General features: G+C 37.7%; 1 long non-coding RNA gene across 1 annotated transcript; it reads right to left on the reverse strand.

Annotated features, from left to right (window-relative positions):
* Positions 1-10,289: 10,289 nt before the first annotated feature.
* LOC129250832 (uncharacterized) lies at positions 10,290-10,934 on the reverse strand. Its single transcript, XR_008582815.1, has 3 exons — positions 10,877-10,934; positions 10,480-10,820; positions 10,290-10,423 (listed from the first exon to the last, which is right to left on the reverse strand). It is a non-coding gene; the product is annotated as an uncharacterized LOC129250832 (long non-coding RNA).
* Positions 10,935-21,721: the final 10,787 nt, after the last annotated feature.

Raw genomic sequence — 21,721 nt, forward strand, 5'->3', positions numbered from 1 at the left:
TCGAAAAGTATTTGTCGGATTCACTTCAAATTTTCACACAATGTTTTTAAGATATTATACTTTAAGAAAATGCAAAAACAACCCAATTTTTGGAAATTCTGATTTGGATTTTATTAATCTTATTTGATCTGTTTGTGTTTAGAATGTAGATTTTTTCTCTATGTTTTTTAAAGAATTAGTCTTTAACAATATGATAGGATCTCTAGAACTTCTGCCAAATAATAATTTTCCAGGATGCAGCGTCCACGTAAGTGAGATGGGAAATATTAAGCCGAGGTAATATAATCCACAGCATCTTGAAAATGAAATAATTACCAAGGAGAAAGTTGCATAGGCAATCAAATCTTGTTCACCGTTTTATAGGTGCGCAAATAAGCTCGCACTGTTTGTCAAGAGATGCCGCCAGCAGTGTGTGCTAGTCGATTCTAACATAACCTAAACGTCATAAACCAAGTTTAGACATATGGTAAACAAACTGCTTCGACAAATCAGTGATTTTGTTTTGGTATCATATATTTTGGTTTCGTGGTTTGGTTCCAGCGGCAAAAAGAAATGTTTTCTTCATCGCATCGTGACAGGTGATAAAAAATGGACTCATTACAGCAATCCAAAGAAGAGAAAGTCATGGGGACTGCCCGGTCATGCTTCTACGTCGTCGCCTTGGCCGAATGTTCACGCTGCGAAGGTTACGCTATGTATTTGGTGGGTCCAAGTTGGTGTTAGTTATTATGAACTGTTAAAACCAAGCAAAACCATCACTGGGGATCGGTTTAAGCTTCAATTGGTGCGATTGAGCCGAGCACTGCGCGAAAAGGGAAGTGGGAAATCTTACCCCACCCGCCATGAAAAAGTTATGTGTCTTGTTTTGACGCTTATTTATATAAGGATCGGTTTCTCTTATGAGAAACCAACAGTAGTCACCCATCATAGCGACATCCCAGAATCCTTGATACCGACTTTCAATCATTTTCATTTGCTGGTGAAACCTTTCGCCATGCTCGTCACTTTCGTCGCCAAGATTTTGCGGGAAAAAATTTAAATGGGAGTGCAGAAAATGAATTTTTAAAGACATATTTACTCCTGAAAGAAAATTAAAAAGGGAATTAGATAAATACATAAGTGACACATTAGCATATAATTTTCTTAGGCTGGATTAATCTTCCAATTCAGAACAAATTTTGGTCGTTCTTGTTTGTTCGGAGCAGGGCAATAAATTCAGATTAAGAGCTATATATTCTCATGTAAATTTAAAAATTTGCTTTCAAATTTTTTGTTTAGTTTTAAAGTTAACTGAGAAAACGGTCTTATATGTGTTTTTTATTTACCCATTTCCACATAGTTTTTGATTCAATCGTTCACTATCAGCTCGAAGTTAGGACTTTTGTGTTTGCCTAAAAAAGAAGTAACGACCTTTTCAAAAGAGTCCCACGCCGCTGCCTCCACTGGTGACAATAGTTCTTTGAAATGGGTATTAGCCATTATTTTCCTTATTTGCGGCCCCACAAAAATCCCTTCCTCTATTTTTGCTTCTGAAATCTGTGGAAAGATTGTTTTCAAATAATGAAAAGCTTCGCCTTCTTTGTCCAAAGCCTTGACAAAGTTTTTGATAAGGCCGAGCTTGATGTGGAGCGGAGGTAGAATTATTTTTTCCTTCTTTATAAGTGGTGAGTATTTTATGTTATCCACCCCAACTTGAAACTCGATTCGTTCTGGCCAATACTTTATGATGTAGTGGTCTTGACGTGCTCGGCTATCCCATTTGCATAGAAAGCAACAGTATTTTGTGTATCCAGATTGTAGACCACATAGCATTCCAACGACTTTTAAATCGGCACATATTTTCCAATCGTGTTCTTCGTATATAATTAATTTAAGCAATTTTTGCATTGTCTCATATATTTCCTTCGTATTTACTGCATGCGCGATCGGGATAGATGGCTTTTGGTTGCCAATATACAATAATACGGCCTTTAAACTTACTTTATTGCCGTCTATGAACAATCGCCACTCATTTGAATCATATGGTTCACCAAACTGTTTAAATAGACCAGCAGTGTTTTTGCAATAACAAACACTGTCCTTCTTCGTATAGTACTGGGAGAATTGTTCGGGACGAGTCCTATAATATGTTACCTTAACATCGGATGAAACAAATTTAAATTGTTGCATACGAGAGGCGTGTAGTTCGGCCTTTTCTTTTGACAATTCCAAATCCCTTATCCAATCATTGAGTTGTGCTTGTGACAAAGGGTTTCTTTCGTTTTCCGTTTGCAATTCAGTACAACATGATGCTGCGTAATCAGATACTGCTGTTGACAATGAAACTGGAGCCGGAACTAAAGTTAAATTTGATTCTGGTAATGTAGCTTCCGTTGAATTTAGTTCTGGTAATGACACTGTAGATACACTCGCATAGGTTACTTTTCTTGACTTTCCAACCCCAAATACTTTTGTAGTACAAATATAGCAGTCCGTTGAATGGCAAGTTGGTTCCCTCCACTTCATTGGGGTAATAAATTTCATATGTCGCCTAAATAGATAGTTTAAGAAATTAGTCAGATATGCATTAAAAGAGAGCAAACTCCTAATTTTTACGATGTACCTTTTGGTTCCGGTTTCCGAAAATATCAATTCGACTCGACATGTGGTGCACACAGTATTCGGTGTCCATGGTTTTTCATTGTTCTAGGCTCAATTCCATAACACTTATGGTATGCAAATTTCAAATGATTTGAATACACACGTCGCATCCTTTTAACGATAAATTACCCGCAGATGAAACAGAACATATCTAGATCATTTTTACACTCAAACTCTCGCGCCCTTTTATTCATATTATATTTTTAAGTAAATGACGGATTATAAACCGGAATTATAAAGTGAACAGTATCCGGCGATCCCTGCAGAAATTATGAAGGAACGAGGCACATGTACTATTATTTATACTTACATAGATCAACTAAAAATGCAAGCCTACCTATACAAAAACGTTCCCTAGTTATACATAGAAAACACTACCTGCCTTAACCCTTCCGCTACATCTTTTTATTGCGCCATCCAAAAAATCCAAATTTTTGTCTAAGTATTTATTTTAGGACCAATAACAATACAAATAAATTTATTTTTTTTATTTTTTTTGTTAAGTGCTTTTTTTTAATGTTGCCATATGGCAACAAATGTTTTGTATTGGTTTCAATCGCAAATAAACTTCTTCTGCAATCTAATGCAAGTTAACACCTTACGAGAAATTTGTTGCCATATGGCAACAAGCTTAGTTTTAAAAATTAGCACAGCTTTTAAAGCTGCGAGCGAAAAAATATTTATATGCCAAATGACAGATTGAACATTTTTCTATATACTTTATTCAAAAATTGTTGAAAACATTTGCCCAAAATGTCTCAAAAATCTAAAAATGCAAAATAAAAATTTCAGAGTGAAGTGCTATATGCCAGAAGGCTTTCTTTAAAAATGTTGTATTACCGATATATAATGCGTGGTTATTATTTATTTTATTTCTGTTTAAGCATTAAACTTCAATTTTTGAAAATATGTAACAAAAAAGTTGATATTTTTTACAAGAGAGTGTTGACGGCCTTTTAAAGTTCACTGTTGCCATATGGCAACAATATCGCGAAAGGGTTAAACATATGATCTTGCTTGAAATGTATCTGTGTTTGAGATAACGACACTAACAATGTTTTGTATCTAATAACCCTTCCAAAATCTACCTGTAACTAACTGATATGCGAATACTAACACATATTACCAGTAGGGTATTTAAGTATTAAATGGATATACAGGGTGGCTGATAAATTTTGCTACATTAAGAAACTCAAATAACTTTTTTTTTAGTGTATGGAATTCATTGTTTTTTTCTTCAAGTTGAAGGTCATTAAATTTTATTAAATGTAGCTTAACTAGTTTTAAAAATAATTTAATTTAAATGCCCCCCATGCTCGTTGACACAAGTGCGGCATCTTAGTAAAAAGTTGTTCATTGCTGCTTTGAGAGTTGCGACAGGAATAGCCGCAATTGTTGCCCGAATGGATTGTTTTAGTTCATCCACATTTGTTGGCTTTGTTTTATAAACTTCTTGTTTACATAAACCCCACAAGAAAAAGTCAGGTGCAGTAAGGTCAGGCGACCTGGGGGGCCAACGAAATTCAGAGTTTCTTGAAATCAGTTCATTGGGAAACTTTCGTCGCAACTCTGTCATAACAGTCTGGGCTATGTGAGACGTTGCCCCATCTTGTTGAAACCACACAGAGTTGAAAGGAATTCTCTTTCGGCGTAGTTCTGGATAGAAAAATTCTTTCAGCATTTTCAAATAACGGTCTCCAGTAACCGTAACGGTGTGACCATTTTCTTCAAAAAAATAAGGCCCGACAATACAGCGTGAAGAAACCGCACACCACACTATCACGCGAAGAGGATGCAATTCCGTCTCGTGGAGTATCTGTGGGTTAGAAGTACTCCATATTCGACAATTTTGTTTGTTCACATTGCCGTTTAAATCGAAATGGGCCTCATCAGACATGAAAAGGCAGTTTAACATGTTTTGGTCTTCTTCCACCATTTGCAGGATCTTCTGGCAAAATTCCAAGCGAATCGGCAAGTCTGCTGCATTCAATTTGTTAACCATTTGAATTTTGTAGGGAAATAAGTCTAAATCTTTGTGCATTATTGTTTGCAAAGACTGTCGGCTGACACCAAGTTGAGCAGATAAGCTTCTTGTTGGAACCCTTGGATTGCTTTGTATAGCTGCAGCTACAGCAGCGATCGTTTCCTCCGTCCGAACTGGTGGGTTTCGATGATAAGGCCTTCTTGCGACTGTTCCTTGCTCAGCAAAATTATTCACCAGTCTCATTATGGTCCATCTGCTCGGGGGATCGCCGCCAAACATCCGCCTGTACTCTCTCTGTACCAAAACTACGGACTCCAGTGCGTGATAGCGGCGGACTATCCAAATTCTTGTTTGCGTGTCCCAGTTATCCATTTTAATAAATTTTAAAGATCAATCTGCAAATTAAAACAAAAATGGAACAGATAACTTAAAAAGAAAAAAAGTTATTCAATTTTTTTTTGGTAGCGGCTTTCATCAGCCACCCTGTATTTACTTGAATGTTTGTAACTTTTGTATTAGTTCATTGATTTTGTTGAATCAAAGTTTTTTTTTGTAATAAAACAGAGCTTAGAGTGAAAACAAAAAATACACGAAAAAGTAAAAAGTTTTCGAGATCCTTTCTCTCAAAGTACAAATTTTTTTATATTTTTACAAAAAATAGTTCGTTATCTTTGAATCTGCAGGGCCTAGCAAAAAGTGTTTTACACACAGTTTATAGCAAATTTTATTACCTTTTAAAAGTTTTAAACGGTTTTGGAATCACTCAATTCGTTTTCGAGATATATATGATTAAGTGGGCCGAATTTTTTTTTTTTGAAATAACGGTAATTCGTAAATATCTCAAAAACGTTACCATAGAATAAAAAATAACCTTGATTTTCGGAATCAGACGGTGATTTTACATAGGAATTTCATAACGGCGTCTCTGGTGTAGAAAAAAAGTAGAAATTTGTGATCCAGTGTTATCAGCTGTTCCGATCGGTCTAGCTGACCAGCAGTTTCATTCATATGAAGACATCAAAAAATGGCTTGATCCATGGATAGCCACAAAAGATGAACAATTTTACCGCGACGGTATACGAGATCTACCAGAAAGATGGGAAGAAGTAGTAGCCAGCGATGGGCAATACTTAGAATGGTTCACTTGTAACCATTTTTTCAGAATAAAGTTGTATTTTCCCATCAAAAAACAAGGAGAACTTAGTTGCGCACCTAAACTCGTCTTCATATGACAAATAGGTAGGAGAAGACATTAATCAGCGAAAGATTTTAGGGCCATCGGACCTGTTGAAAACCTTTGAAAGAAGTTCTCGAGACAGCTGGAGTGTACCTTAAAGGCAAATCTACGGAGACAGCGCTTCACGAGGTAATCCGTACAATAGACGGCTCGCTAGAGAAAAAAAACGTTATGCCATGGCGGCATTCTTGGATATAAAAGTCGCCTTTAACAACGTTAGTACTGTTAGTACAGACGCTATCTAACGGATTGGTTATGTGTGATTAGCAAAATCTTAATAAAACTTAATAGAGGAGAGAGTAAAAGCGGTGGTATACCCTGATTATCTGGTGCTAATTGTGTCTGGACTGTGTCCTAATACGATCAGTTGGATCATACAAAGGGCGTTAGGCGAGCTTAACTCTTGGGCCAAAGCCTGTGGCCTAAGTTTAAGCCTGCGTAAAACAGAACTTATGCTTTTTACCACCAGATATAAGGCACCAATTTTTACTCTACAAAATATTAACGGACAAACTCTTACACTTTCACCCAGTGCAAAGTACTTATGAGTAATTCTGGACTCTAAACATAGCTGGAAATTAAACATAGAAGAACGAGTAAGGAAAGCAGAAAGTGCTTTATATGCTGTAAATGTATGCTTGAAAGAAGATGGGATCTTCAACCCAAGTATACATTATAGTTGTATAATTCGGTTGTACGAGTATATGTTAAAATTGGTTCCATAGTTTGGTGAAAAGCTCTAGGGAGAGATTACAATATTAGATTACTCTGCAGAATACAATGATTAGCCTGTGCAATAACGATTGGTGCAATTAGACCATGTCGTAGGGAGGCTCCCTAATGCACTGATACACGATGTTCCAATAGACTTACTTATCGACCTTCGCCAAGTGATTTTTGGTCGACTGCTACCTCTGCACCCTTGCGGGTTCCCATTCAGTACCATTCTCGTGGTGCTATCTGGCATGTAAACTATCCATCGTCACATTCTGCATTTGATTTGTCATAGGATCACTACAGCGCGTCGTTGCTGATAGTGTTTGGCTAGAATATTCTACAAATGGTGAAGGGGCATTTGTTGACGAAATATTGTAGCCTCTGTTGGATCGTTCTAGAGATTAGCCATGCCTCACTTCCGTACAACAATAATAACTTCACACATGTGAATTTGTGAGCTCGTCCATACTGCATGCATTTCTCTAAACGCCGCCCTTGCTGCAGTTGACATCTTCATCTGCTCCGTCGGCCGTGATAGAGCAGCCGAGGTAGCAGAAGCTTTCAGCAAATTCCACCGGGCACCCGTCAACCATTCTATGTCTTGCTTTATGTGGTTGACTCTCATACCCCTCGCCTTGACGATATTGACCTCCAGTCCGACAGTGTGTCCCAGCGTCTGTCTGCTTCGCTTGCATCTCAGTGAGTTTGTGGGGGAGGAGACAGATGTCATCGGCGAAGTCCAGAACCCAATGGCGAAGGGAATGGGCGACAGGGGACAACCTTGGCTTACGCCTGCGTTGGTAATATATTGCTAATATATGATATGCTATACTTTTTTTTAGTATTCTCTGTGAAAACTATTGATTAGTTTGATGAATTCATCCCAGAATTGCCACCACCTCGGCTGTGTGCACTGATGAAAATAGTGGTAAATGGCTTATAGTAATGGAACACAGGAAGATGCGACCACCGCGATTGATGTATAATTCTCAGATTTTAACCCGTTCATAAAACTGAGACACCATTCCTGTAAAAAAGGTTCTGCACTTTCGGCGAATAGTTGGTAAATAAATAAACTGATTTTTCCCTTTGCATGCATTCGCAGTTTTAGGATGAAAGATACCTTTTTCAATAGGCAGGCTGGAAACGAATTATGCTGGAGAAGCAGAGGGTATTGACGCCAATATGTTGAAAACTTGGGGCCTTGGGGTGCATTGTTAATTATAATAGCACACAAAGTCATTGTAATATTGTAATCCTCACTATGGAGAATATGTGGAGAAATGAGCTGGTTTATTATCATTAAGTACTATAAGGTTATGTGAAAAGACCCAATCTTCTAAAATCTCTTCCACAGCTGGATCAGAGCATTAGAATCTCCAAAAGTTATTATGGGGATTGAAATCGAATTGAGGGTCTTTCAAAAGATGCGCCTAAATGTTGTTTTTGAATTGTCGACTAATTCGGACGATTATTTCCATAAAAAAAAACTAATTTTGCGTTTTTAAAGATCGTCCATTTTCATACTAAGTTTCAATAGTTTTAACGCGTTGTTCTAATGTTTATATTATGTAATATTATAATGTTTATATTATTTTGGAACGGCTGCTCATTTACTAACAGCTAAGTGAGCCTCTTGGAGAGCTAATAGCGCTTGGGGAATGTATTAATTAAATGTATTTTTAATAAAGGTATGTTCCTTAGACGACTAAAGTACGCTAAACTAGAAAATCAAAATTTATGAACATTTTATATTTTCGAAAAAATTTAGAAAAAGAACATTAAAAAAAATTTTCCTTCGGAAGCATTACAACAATACCAAATACGTATATATTTCGACGCAGCGAAGCCAATGTTGTGCAGTGGGCGCACAGAAAAATAACATAAGATAACGGCGTTTTTTTTTGCTTCTTAGTGTATGCTTCTATGTAGAAAGCAGCTACAATCAGAGAATGTCAATGAAATGAGAAGGCGAAAATGTTAAATTAGATTTATGGACTGAGCCAATTTGAGTCACTTAAAATTCTATTGCTATACTTGTATAGATATATAAAACTCAAATATAATATTATTTTGTAAATATTGGGTTGATAAATAGCGTTTTTGCCGAAGACTTTTATTTAAACAAAAACAAAAATTATATAAATAAGTTAATCAGCCGTTGCTGTTTACAACCTCTTTCCACCTCTCGACCAATTTGTTGATGGTATCCCACCAAAAATCGCCTGGTCCGGTGTCAAAGAAGTTATTGAGCCAGTTTTTAAGGACCTCTTTGTAAACGAAGGTAACGCCCTTCAAATGGCTTAACAGGGAGCTGGAAAGATGGTAATCTATCGGTGCAAGGTCGGGAGAATACGGCGGATACTGAAGGACCTCCCATTCGAGCTCTTGGAGTGCGGCTTTGACGACTTGTGCAACATGAGACCTGGCGTTGTCGTGAAGGAGTATGGTTTGACCAAGTCGATCAAATTCTTTTCAGTCGAATAGCCTCATTCACCCACTGCTTTCTTTACTTCATATTGATGTAAAGGCACCATTTCTTATCTCCCGTAACGACTCGGTACAAAAAGCGCTGTATATGACCGCGTGTTGCTCGATGGCGGGCGAGATGCTGAGAAGCAATTTGCTGCTCGTCAGGCACCCAGGTTCCCAATTTTTTGGTAAATCTCATTGAATGAAGGTGATTAAAAATCGTTTTATGATCGAAGCTCATTTTTTTCTCCAATTCGACTGGTTTGGCGACCGTTCTCCTTCAGGAGTGATATGAGGCGTTCTTCATTCAGAAGGCCTTCCGCTGCGAGACGTGTCATCGACGTCAAAGTCACCATTTTTGAACTTTGCAAACCATTGCTGTATATTCGCCTATGACACTTTCTCCATATGCTTCGATCTCGATGAAAAGCAAAGAAGAGCAGATGTCGAAAATGTTGATTATTGCCTCCTGGGTATTCAATTTCTATATGTATTAGTTTTGCGGGAGTACTAAAATAGCTAATTAATCCTATAATAAGAGAAAAACTAAGTGTATTGGTTATTACTTCTACATTAAAACAAAACAACAGAAAAATTATAGTTTTTGTTTTAAAGCGAATATAATATTCATTTAGAATATTTTCGATATTTATCTAACACAAGAGCACGCAGAAGTATGTGATGTTACTTCTGTATGTGTTTTAAGTTAGTTCGCAGTTGTAAAACAAATACTCGTATTAGTTAGATGGGAAGCGAGACAAAAGTAAAAAAATGGGGTCTCTAAAGGAGTATTTTCATTACATTAAAATGGAAATGCAGCTAGTAAACAAAAATATTTTGCAAAATTATTTCACTCTTATGCATATAAAGCCATGTTTAGTAACCTTTGCATTACGACGTGTTGCAAATTTCCTCATTTTATTCCTGAAATAAATACTGACTTTTAGCATCCTTCATATGCATTGAGAGAGTAACTTGTTAAACCATTAAATTTCATATAGATTTGGCTACTATGATATGTTAACGACAGGAATGAGATAAAAGAGAAAATTTAATTTCGTATTTCGAGCATAACAATATATGATATGAATGCCCATTTGTTACCGTAAAGACATTGCGAAAGCAGAAGTTCAGTCGATCATTTCTACACATAAGAAAAACATTGGAGTTAGAAGAGTTAAAATTGAAAAAATTACAAATTTATTAGTTTATTGTTTAAAATTTGTCTACCTTAATATACTTGGCGTCCCTAATATTAGTAAGAGTTAGGAAAATATATTCATATAGTCTAAAACTAATACATCGAAAAATTTCTATATTGATAATATAATCCACTTTTAGTAATTGCGATGATTCGGGCAGAAATCAAAAACCTGTAAACCAAAAATCTTAAAAGTTGTTAATTCATAAATATATCACTACAACTTACGTGTAAATGTAGACGTAAAGCGAGAGGACTTGCTCGTGTAGGTGTTGCGCATGCATCTACGTACAGCATATTGTTCTAGACCGGATAGGGTATCGACGTGAAGAGCTAGTTCGGAAGCCAAATTGATTTCAGTGGTAGCAGAACTAGGCACATAATGACTGTCACATGTCAAACACTTACTAGGTATTTGCACCATCATACACAGCACAATCAATGTCATCTATGAAATTGTCCGTAGCATCACATGTGACGATAGTAGAAATACGCGCATACTTGCCTCCGTTTCTAAAACCCAGCTCTTCAACACACACCTTCCGCTGCACTTGCTCGTCTGTGAAGTCCTACAAATAAAAACTTTTAAAACCAATTTATTAGCAAATATTCTAACAGAACTTACTAACTGTAGTTTATGTATTGTATGTAAGGTGGTCACTATTATAATTGCAAAAACGCTGATCTAAAAACCTATTAATGAAAAAGTTTAAAAAGAATTTATACAAATGTCTGATCTGGACTTACGTGTATGAAAATTCACCAACCGGTAGTTTTCTGCAGCAGAAAGGCAACTCCAAATAATCGACTACCACCATATGTAAAACATAATCGACCGGAATAGTGAAAAATGACATTAATTTATAAAATAACTAGCTTTTATTATTATATTTACTTGAACGTTTACAAGCAGATAAATGATTTTCAAAGAATAATAACAAAGCAAAGCGTCAACGTGAAAACGATGTTGCCGACCACATAATTTGCACCAAAAGTTTAATTTTTACTACAATTTAAAAGTTTTTTCGTAAAAAATGTAGGTATATTTGTAAAGAAGCAACATGTTTTCAAATAAGGGAGCCGATATGTCAAGAGGGAGCGAGAAAGCTGCTTACTTACCTAACCTTCTATAATTGAATCATGTAACGGAACGACAGTTTCGTCGTCAACGATTGGGGGTATCGGGATCTTCACATTCTCTGTGCAAACACCCTGGCCTTAAAACCTTCTTTAAGGCGCCGAACTTTTTGGTAGAATTCTCGGACGTTCTTCCTGCTGGCCAGCTTCTCAAGCTCCTCGCACTCAGTCACACTTCTGATAATAAGTCCCTCGGTTATTAGCTCCCGGTAGCGATCCCACAAGGCTCGTGTTGCGCCCGATCACAGCGTGGCTCTATAAGTAGCATCTTTCTGCGGCAGCATGACATTCCCCGTCGTATCAATTATTTTTTCACGCTCGCCAGAATCCAATTTCTTGTTCAGCGGCGGTACGTAGAGAACGAGAAATGTTGCTCCATCGCTCGTGTATGCCGGACTGTTGGACAGTACTCTCTGAGAGCACGAGTGAGAGTCAAGTGGCAAATCTTCTGGCTTCTGTTGTGATTGCAGCTTTTCGATGTGGAACATTCTTTACGTAGTTAGATGTACGTGTTTGCTCGACAGAGGCGTATGCGTAGTTTGGCTGCAACAAGGTAACGTACGTACGTCTAAAACACTATAAGCGTGTCTTCCATCTATCACAACATGTTCGATCTCGTCGTGTGCTTTTCGATCAAGAGACAGGCACTCAGCTCGGTGTAATTTTTATGCTGGAATCTAGTGCTGCAGACTACCATGTTTCCGGTCCCAGTGAAGTCAATCAGCTTCTGTCCGTTACCGGATGTTTCGTTGTGCAGGCTGAATTTTCCGAATGTGGGACCAAAAATTCCCTCCTTGCCCACCCTGCTGCTGAAGTCGCCAAGCACGACTTTTATGTCATGGCGGGGGTAGCGCTCATAGGAACGTTCCAGGCGCTCATAGAAGGGCGCAAATGAGCGAGATGTTAAAAAATCGCGCTTTGATCCGGATTATTGCGAGACGCTTGCCTCCCGGAGTGAACGACAGTACTTGGCGACGAAGTTTTTCTCCCACAACACATCCCACACCGAATTCGCGCTCATTTACATGGCAGCTGTAGTAAACGTCGCAAGGTCCTATGTTATTCTTGCGTTGCCTCGTCCATCGCATCTCGCAGTGATGTCAGCCTTTACTCTCACGAGGACATCAACGAGCCGGGCAGAGGTACCTTCCCGATTAGGAGACCGGACATTCCAAGTGCATACCCTCAAATTGTAGTCCATAGTTCGTTTGCAGCGGTCGTCATCCGCATAGGAAGTTCTCACCCGAGTCTTTGTACGTGTTTTCATTGGGGACGGGTGTTCAGAAGCTACCCAGAGGATACTTGGGCTGATCCCTGAAGTTGAGCTTCTTGAATTACATGTAGAAGAATCGTCCTGGCCACTCCAAAGTGAATGGCGATCAGTAACTTTCCCCACTTGCGTGGACTTCCACAAATGGAACCATCCTCCACATGCCACATCAGAGAACGGTAATTTATAAAGAAATATCAAAGGGAAGAACGCATGGAATATTGCAGGCCACTCGTGCAACAATACATATTACTATATTGAATTTTTTGTCTATATATTTTGATTTTGGGTATTGTCTCACAATAAATCGCTCCTGTTTCAAAGTAAGTTTCTAACTTTGCCACTCTTTATATAAGGACTTTTCTATTCGCCATTTACCCGCTCGCTATCTCTATGCTCGGTTAACTTTACGAATGAGACGCACTACCTTATTAGCCCTTCTTCTTTTAGGCAGCTCTCGTCCCGCATTTCCGACATATGTTCATTTGTTCCAGTTGCTTCATCTATCTACATCATCATCTTGGCGAAAAGAGGAGGTCCATACTCGTATTGTGGCAAAACACGAAAATTCCAAAACCACATTCATACTTACAGCATTCTGCCGAAAAGTATGAATCATGAAGCATCAACAAAATAGATTAAACAACTTTTTAGGTCTTTACTATGAAATATTACATTATTATTTGTTATATGAATTGTTATATTAAAGACGAACCCTATGTTTTATAGTTTTGAAATAAAAAGTGGTATTAAATGAAAAAAAAACATTTTTTAATAAAATGTGGATTTGGTCCCTGTTGCACGAACACTTCTGTTTGTGAATACAACTCACAAAACATTCAGTGATTGCTTCAATATTAAATGTTTGACATTTTGGGTTTAAGCCTTCGGATGTTTAGTAAGATCCGAATAAGTCGCACTCCTGCTTCAAAGTAAGAATCTAACTTCGTGACCATATACATATTGCAAGTTCCAGAACCGACTGGAAACAAAACCGAGGGAATGGGATACTACAACAAAAATATTAATTCCCCTTGACACCAGATGAAAAGACAGAACAAGGCGAGACAGAAGGCGCCAGAAGATACGAGTTGCGAAATCTAGATGTTAAGCACATTTACATAGCCAGAAGTGTACGTGCATAGGCTTTCAGCCGTAAATTAAGCGTGTAAACGTAAAGTAAATCGATTAAGTGATCGATCAATCCGGTGATCGAACTCAGAGGAATTATTGTGAGGCATTTTATTTCGACAAAAACTTAGTATATCTGACCAAAATGAAAAAAGCTGCAGATCTCTCCATTTGTGGAACAACATCAAGACTGACACCACAAATAAGAGGAGGAGCTCGGCCAAACACCCAAAAAGGGGGTACGCGCCAACTATATATATATATATATATATATGTATATATATTTGTAACAATTGGTGTCAGAAGTGGGATAAAGTCCCATTGTGAGAACTTAAAATTCCAGAAGGAGACAGACTAGGAGCAGAAGAATATGTGTCAGCCGAGTTGTCGTCGCAGAAAAAATTTTAGCTGGAAAAGTATGATACACATATATCCAAGCTTAAAGCAGAGAAGGCACATATACATACTATGGCGTTGCAACTGGAAACAATTGAGACTGAGGTAGATGTAATGAAGAGTCATCTCCAAGAACTATAATTGAATTATCCGAATATTTTAATCAGTGGTCCCAAAGTAAAAGCTCCGTCCTTCAACGGCATTGTATCATTCCTAATCTTTAAGCTCCAGCAACAGCAACAACAACTCAATTTAATACTGCAGACAACGTTGCTGCATTAGTTGTCTTCCTTAAGGATTCTGCCCTCGAAGTACTGAATGCAGTTCCAGAAGCCGATAACTGTTAGGTCCGATGGCAGCGTAGAGAGACGTTACGGGAGTGACCACAGGTAGCAAATGTTCATGATGGATCTGACGAATTGCAGTCAGGGGACAAATGAGATCTTGCAAGAAGACGATACAGAGATTGAGAGTTTAGCCCATTTGGCGTATGCAAAGGAAACTGCAGATTTCGTGGAAAAGATGAAGTGCCAAGCATTTATAAGACGTATACGAGATACGAAACGACCAGCATACTTAACACCGAAGGGGCGAGAGAGAGAGAGTGAGTGTGTTTTGCACTGACACAGGAAGGAAAGTTCTCTACCTTGATGGAGGAAACAAGGAGGAAAGTAGCTCGGATTTAAAGTGGTACAGCTGCGGTAAAACTGGACATATCTTAGGGGAAAAGAAGCGAAACACTGAGACTAATAATTGTGTTGCCGATGTACTGCAACCATTAAACTAAAATTAGCAAGTAAGAAGGATAGAGAGGACGAAAGATTAGAGATTGCTGAATTGAGCCATCAATCAGCTGATTAAAAAGAGAAATGTTGCTACCTGTTGAGTGTAGATTATCATGTAGAAGTCACGAAAAAGGACAGTTGCCCATTACCGTGAATAGATAATACTCTCGACACTTCAACATGAAATGGTTTTCCACGCTTGATTTAAAAAGTGGTTACTGACAGGTGGATGTTGAGAATTGAGATCGTAAGAAAACAGCCTTCAGCATAGAAGATAGCTTGTGACAGTTTTCTGTGATACCATTCGGATTATACAACGCGCCAAAAAGCTTTGAGCGCCTGATGGAGCATGTGCTGAAGGGACACACTAGAAAATGTGTTTGGTCTATCTGAATGACATCATTATTATGGGTAAAAACCATCCGTTATGGTGAAAAACCAAATTGAATGGGTAACTTCGATTACCTTGTTAAAGGGCGTAGCGAAAAGTTTTTTAGAGGTCGGTCCAAGAACAGACTGTTAATCGGCTCTCAGCCAATTCTAAAGAATCACAAAGTAGGCTGATGTAACCGGGTACTCGGCAGTAGAATTCTGCCCTCTCATTTCTCACGTATGGTATTCACACACCCGTCAATTCAGTCGTTATTCAAGCAGCACCGAAACAACTTGAGGGAAAGGGGTGTTAATTTTTTTTGTGTATCACCAACACAATCTCAGTTTTTTTGTAAACAAATCGCTGTTATGACCCTGGTTACGTCAACTCATCTGTGATGATTTCAAATTTGATGAGAGCCGGCTAACCTCTGATAATGGCCACACACATAAAGGGTGATTTTTTAAGAGCTATAGGAAAGCTTTTCAAAAAACCACATGTAATCGATAGTACAGTCCATATAATTTAATGTTTGAAGACTATTTCATGCAAATACTGACTGCGACTGCGTTTCAAATTGTCCATCCGCTTAGTCTAATTTTGGCATACTCTTTCCAATGTTTCGGCCGGTATCTCACTTAATGTTGTCTTCCAATGCGTTAATTGAAGCAGGCTTGTCTGAATAAGCATGAGCTTTAACATAGCCCCACAAAAAATAATCTAAAGGCGCACGATCTGGGTGGTTAATTTACAGGTCCCTAACGTGAAATAAAATGTTCACCGAACTTTTCTCTCAACAAGTCCATTGTTATGCGTGCTGTGAGGCATGAGGCACCGTCCTGCTGAAACCACATGTCATGCAAGTCAAGCTCTTGCATTTTGGGCAAAATAAAGTTGGATATCATTTTACGGTAGCGCTCACCATTCACAGTTACGTTACGATTCGCATCATCTTTGAAGAAGTACGGTCCAATGACCTCCAGCCCATATACCGCATCAAACTGTAAACTTTTTCTGGATACATTGGTAGCTCTTGCAATTTTTCTCGCTGATCTTCACACAAAAACCGACAATTCTGCTTATTTACGTACCCGTTGATCCAAAAATGAGCTTCGTCGCTGAACACAATTTTTCGATAAAAAATTGGATCTTCGGCCAACTTTCCAAGAGCCCATTCACCAAAAATTCTGCGTTGCAGTAGGTCGTTTGGCTTCAATTCTTGCACCAGCTGTATTTTGAAAGGCTTCACACCTAAATCTTTCCGCAAAATTTTCCACGTTGTTGAGTAACAGAGTCCCAATTGCTGCGAACGGCGACGAATCGATAATTGATGGTCATCATGAACACTGACCGATACAGCTGCGATATATTCTTCAGTTCGCACTCTGCGCAAGCATGTTGGTGGTTTGATGTCCAATAATGTAAATTTGGTTCTAAATTTAGTCACAATAGCTCGAATAGCCGCTTCCATTAAACTAACCATAAAATGGAAGAAGCGCGCGATAAACTTTCTTAACACAACAGGCATTTTTAAAATAAAATTCAATGATTTGCAAGCGTTGTTCGTTTGTAATACGATTCATGGTTAAATTATAGACCAAACTGAAGATGCTTGTTTAAATTAACTGTTTAACACGTTCGCGGACGCTAAAAATTTCAGGGAGCTGCAAAAATAGACAGGCAATTATTTTTGAAATTAGTTGTAATATCCAAAATCCAATTATACATACAGGGTGGGCCATATAGCGTTTGCTTCTTGAACCACCTATTTTTTTGAGAATGGTAACACAAATGACATGTCAAATGTGTTCATAATTTACTTAAAGGCTCGACATTTACGAAATGGGACGCTATACGCTTGAACAAAATTGGGAAATATTGAAAATCTATTTCCAAAGTGGTGAGTCTTCTACTCAAACTGTGAGAAATTTGAAAAAAAAAATCATTTCTTCTAATAAAGCTCGTTTTCACATCGGTGGCTACGTCAATAAGCAAAATTGTTGGATTTGGGCTCAGAAAATCCACACGTTACTGTAGAGAAGCAAATGCATCCACAACGGTTCACTGTTTGGTGCGGTTTTTGGTCTAGCGGCATCATCGGGCCATTTTTTTTCGAAAATGAGCGAGGAGCCGCGGTTGCAGTAAATGGCGAGCGTTACCGTGACATGCTCAAGGAGTTGTTTCCAAAATGATGACATGGACGACATTTGGTTTCAACAGGACGGTGCAACTTGTAACACTGCCAAAGTTACACTCGAACTTTTGGCTACCGTTTTTGAAAACCGAATAATCAGCCGAAATTCCGATATCAATTGGTCGCCTCGGAGCTGTGATTTAAGCCCGTTGGACTATTTTTGGTGGGAAGCCGTTAAGGACAAATGCTATGCGAACCATCCAGAGACGATTGATGCTTTAAAACACGAAATCGAAGTTGCCATTCATGTGCTTAAAAATTGGGTTGATCGAATGGCCTACTGTAAAGCCAGTCGTGGCAGTCATTTGAACGATATTATTTTTCATTCATAAATGACAATGTTCAATCTTCAAAATAAAAAAAAAAAGTTTGAAAAAATGTTGATTCGTTTTTTTTTTATAGCCGACTCAAAAAAGCAAATTTTACATGGCCCACCCTATATATTATAAGAGTAGTCAGAACATCGTACTTTAACTGTTATATGAAATGAATGTTATAGCATCTACGACAATATAGGTCATATTTTTCAACTAGGATGACGTGAATGCTATAGCATTCATTCATAGAATACATGAGAAAAAAGGGTTATTATAGTTTCATTACACTTTTTATTCAACAGTAGATCTTTATTCGTCTGCATATAAAAAAATTAATACATTAAATCCACAATTTCATGGTATATACAATATATGTGATAACAAAACTAAATATATCTGTCCATCATTGTGACTGAATGTTTTTAGGATTCCATATCCGAATTGGAGCTATTGTGATCGCGCCATTGTTTCCTGATAGTGTGCAAATTAAAGTTATAACGCGGGTGAGCGTTAAAAAAATAAAACGCTTGCTTCCAAAGTATAACTTGAAGTGATTCTTTTATTCTTACGTTATTTCTTTTATACCAAATTTTTGCTTACTCTATACTTAACAAATAATTGTTTGTGTTTACAATAAATCTTTCACTACTGGATGAGCTTATTTCATCATCCTCTAATTTGTGCATATGCTAGCTTTAAAAGTACTTGACAAATAATTGTTTATGTTTATAAATTTGTGCTTATGCTAGCTTTAAAAAGTACTTGACAAATAATTGTTTATGTTTATAAATTTGTGCTTATGCTAGCTTTAAAAAGTATTGCTTATTGTAATTCTATCCTTAACAAATAATTGTATTGTATTGCTTACTCTAACTTTTTGTATATCTTTGCCGTTATGCGGCTTACCAGAGTAGGGTATTAACTTGCATCTTGAAAATGTCTTGGCGGAGTGTATATAACGTGCGTTTATGAGTTTCCATCTCACCTCATGTGTTACTTTGCCTTTATATCTTATATATAAAATAAAGTCAACTTTTTGTGTGTGTTCGCTAACCGGCCATGATTTTGCACCGAATTAAACCAAACTTATACACATAGGGCTCGAGATATAGGTCAAAACGTGGACCCGGGTAACCTTCGGATGTGTATGTACAATATGGGTATCAAATGGAAGCTGTTGGTGAATGCTTTAGTTCAGAGTATTTTTCATGCCGCTACGTGACTAGGGTCTCGAGATAGAGACCAAAACGTGGAGCCTAGAATGTGTTTGTACAATATGGATATCAAATGGAAGCTGTTGGTGAATGCTTTAGTTCAGAGTATTTTTCATGCCGCTCCGTGACTAGGGTCTCGAGATAGAGACCCAAACGTGGAGCCTAGAATGTGTTTGTACAATATGGATATCAAATGGAAGCTGTTTGTGAATGCTTTAGTTCAGAGTATTTTTCATGCCGCTCCGTGACTAGGGTCTCGAGATATAGGTCAAAACGTGGACCCGGGTAACATTCGGATGTGTATGTACAATATGGGTATCAAATGGAAGCTGTTGGTGAATGCTTTAGTTCAGAGTATTTTTCATGCCGCTCCGTGACTAGGGTCTCGAGATAGAGACCCAAACGTGGAGCCTAGAATGTGTTTGTACAATATGGATATCAAATGGAAGCTGTTTGTGAATGCTTTAGTTCAGAGTATTTTTCATGCCGCTCCATGACTAGGGTCACGAGATAGAGACCAAAACGTGGAGCCTAGAATGTGTTTGTATTTTAGTGTGCCCAGCGAAGCGGGCCGGGTTTGCTAGTATGTCTATATTGAGAGCATACCCATCATGTGTACAAAGCTCATAGAATTTAATTCCGTACTTATTTTTCTTTGATTTTATAAATTGCCGAAAACTTAGTCTCCCTAGATGCAGCATCGTAGACTCATCTAACGATAAATTGTTTCCAGGTTTGTATACCGTTTGAAATGAACTATTTACAAGTTTCAAAAGTTCGGAAATCTTAAATAGCCTGCCATTATTTGGTACGAATTCACAATGGAAGCAACGCAATAGATATTCAAGCCTGCACCCGGTCATAGATGCGCCGAAAATTGGATGATAATATTAGGGATTGTCAGACCAATTTGAACGAATTTTAGGGGTCTTTTTTTGAGCCTGGAACAAACAATGGCCAAAGAATATCTCCATTTATTGAAAATTGGTGTCTGTGAAACTCTTTATCCGGCAACTTCTCGTATGTGGACGTGATAGTGACATCGCATTTGTCCCATATTCATTTGTGCAACTAACATTTAAATGCATTATTTCCGTAGACCAAATTTTACCAAAAATCTTTTTCGAAGTTTTACAATTTTTTAGATCACCAGCTATACCCATTGAAGACCAATCAAAATGAAAGTCTTGTATTTATGCAGTATCTTCACTCCACATTCATTCCCCATCTATCCCATTTGAGATATTGATGCCGTTAGAATCTTCTGAATCAGAAGATGATGATGTTGATAAATCTATATTGTTTGACGAAAATATATTAGGGGTATATTCTCTTGAGTTTTCGCTGCATTGTCCATATTCTATCACAAAAGTCTCCATAAATGTATGGATTTAATTTCCAATTATTTCCGTAATATACTTACCTATATCTTGATCTGAATCAGAATCATGAAATAATCTCAAAATTCGCGTAAACTTCTTACGTGTATTCATTTTTCAAAAAATGTCTAACGCATTGTTGAAAGTAAGGCAAATTTTCAGAAAAAAAGTTCAATGATATAGTCAGCTCTCTATGAGAATTTGAAATATAGATGCTATAGCATTCACGTCAAGTATTACACTTCTAGTTTACTCAATGTGCCGGCTTAAGGAAATTTGTAAATACACGGAGAAAACATAAAATAATGTGAAAGTACTTAATTAATCAACTGGTCATTACTTTGAAATGTTTATTAATTACAAAAACTTAGGTTTACATTTAATTAAATCAACAAAAATTGACTTTAAAATTTGAATGCTGATGCTCATTTTGCATCACTATAAAAATGAATGCTATCGCATTCACGTCCGCGAACGTGTTAAAAAGATAATAGCTAAAAAATCACCCTTTAAAATCTTTCCGTCATTGTCTTGCTAAGCGCACGAAAGCATAACAATCAGCGGGAAAGGTTATGATCTCGGTATTTTGGGATGTACATGGTGTAATATTCATCGACTATCTTGAGAAGGGAATTACCATCAACAGTGTATATTATACGAGTATAGTGCTGTTGGGCATGAGTTGAACTTTGGACTTGGTTTTTAGCGACTATTGGCTGTTCGCAGACCTTAAAAAAATGCTCGCCGGTAAGAAATTTCGCTCAAATGAAGAGGTTATCGCTGAAACTGAGACCTATTTTGATACAAAAGATAAATCGTTCTACAAAAGTGGTATTGAAACTGTAGAGTGGCGCTGAAATGGTTGCGATGGTCTTGATGAAAATTACGTTGATGATTAAAGCTAATTTTGAACTAGAGAACGTGTTTTCTTTGTTAGGCCCGGACCTTTCAGCCCATAAGTAATGTGCAATAAGATCCAAAAAAGTCGTCCTCCTGTTTCATCAGACATTAAAAGGCAGTTTAACATGTTTTGGTCTTCTTCCACCATTTGCAGGATCTTCTGGCAAAATTCCAAGCGAATCGGCAAGTCTGCTGCATTCAGTTTGTTAACCATTTGAATTTTGTAGGGAAATAAGTCTAAATCTTTGTGCATTATTGTTTGCAAAGACTGTCGGCTGACACCAAGTTGAGCAGATAAGCTTCTTGTTGAAACCCTTGGATTGCTTTGTATAGCTGCAGCTACAGCAGCGATCGTTTCCTCCGTCCGAACTGGT

Source organism: Anastrepha obliqua, chromosome 6 (assembly GCF_027943255.1).
Source record: "Anastrepha obliqua isolate idAnaObli1 chromosome 6, idAnaObli1_1.0, whole genome shotgun sequence".
NCBI classification, from domain to species: domain Eukaryota; kingdom Metazoa; phylum Arthropoda; class Insecta; order Diptera; family Tephritidae; genus Anastrepha; species Anastrepha obliqua.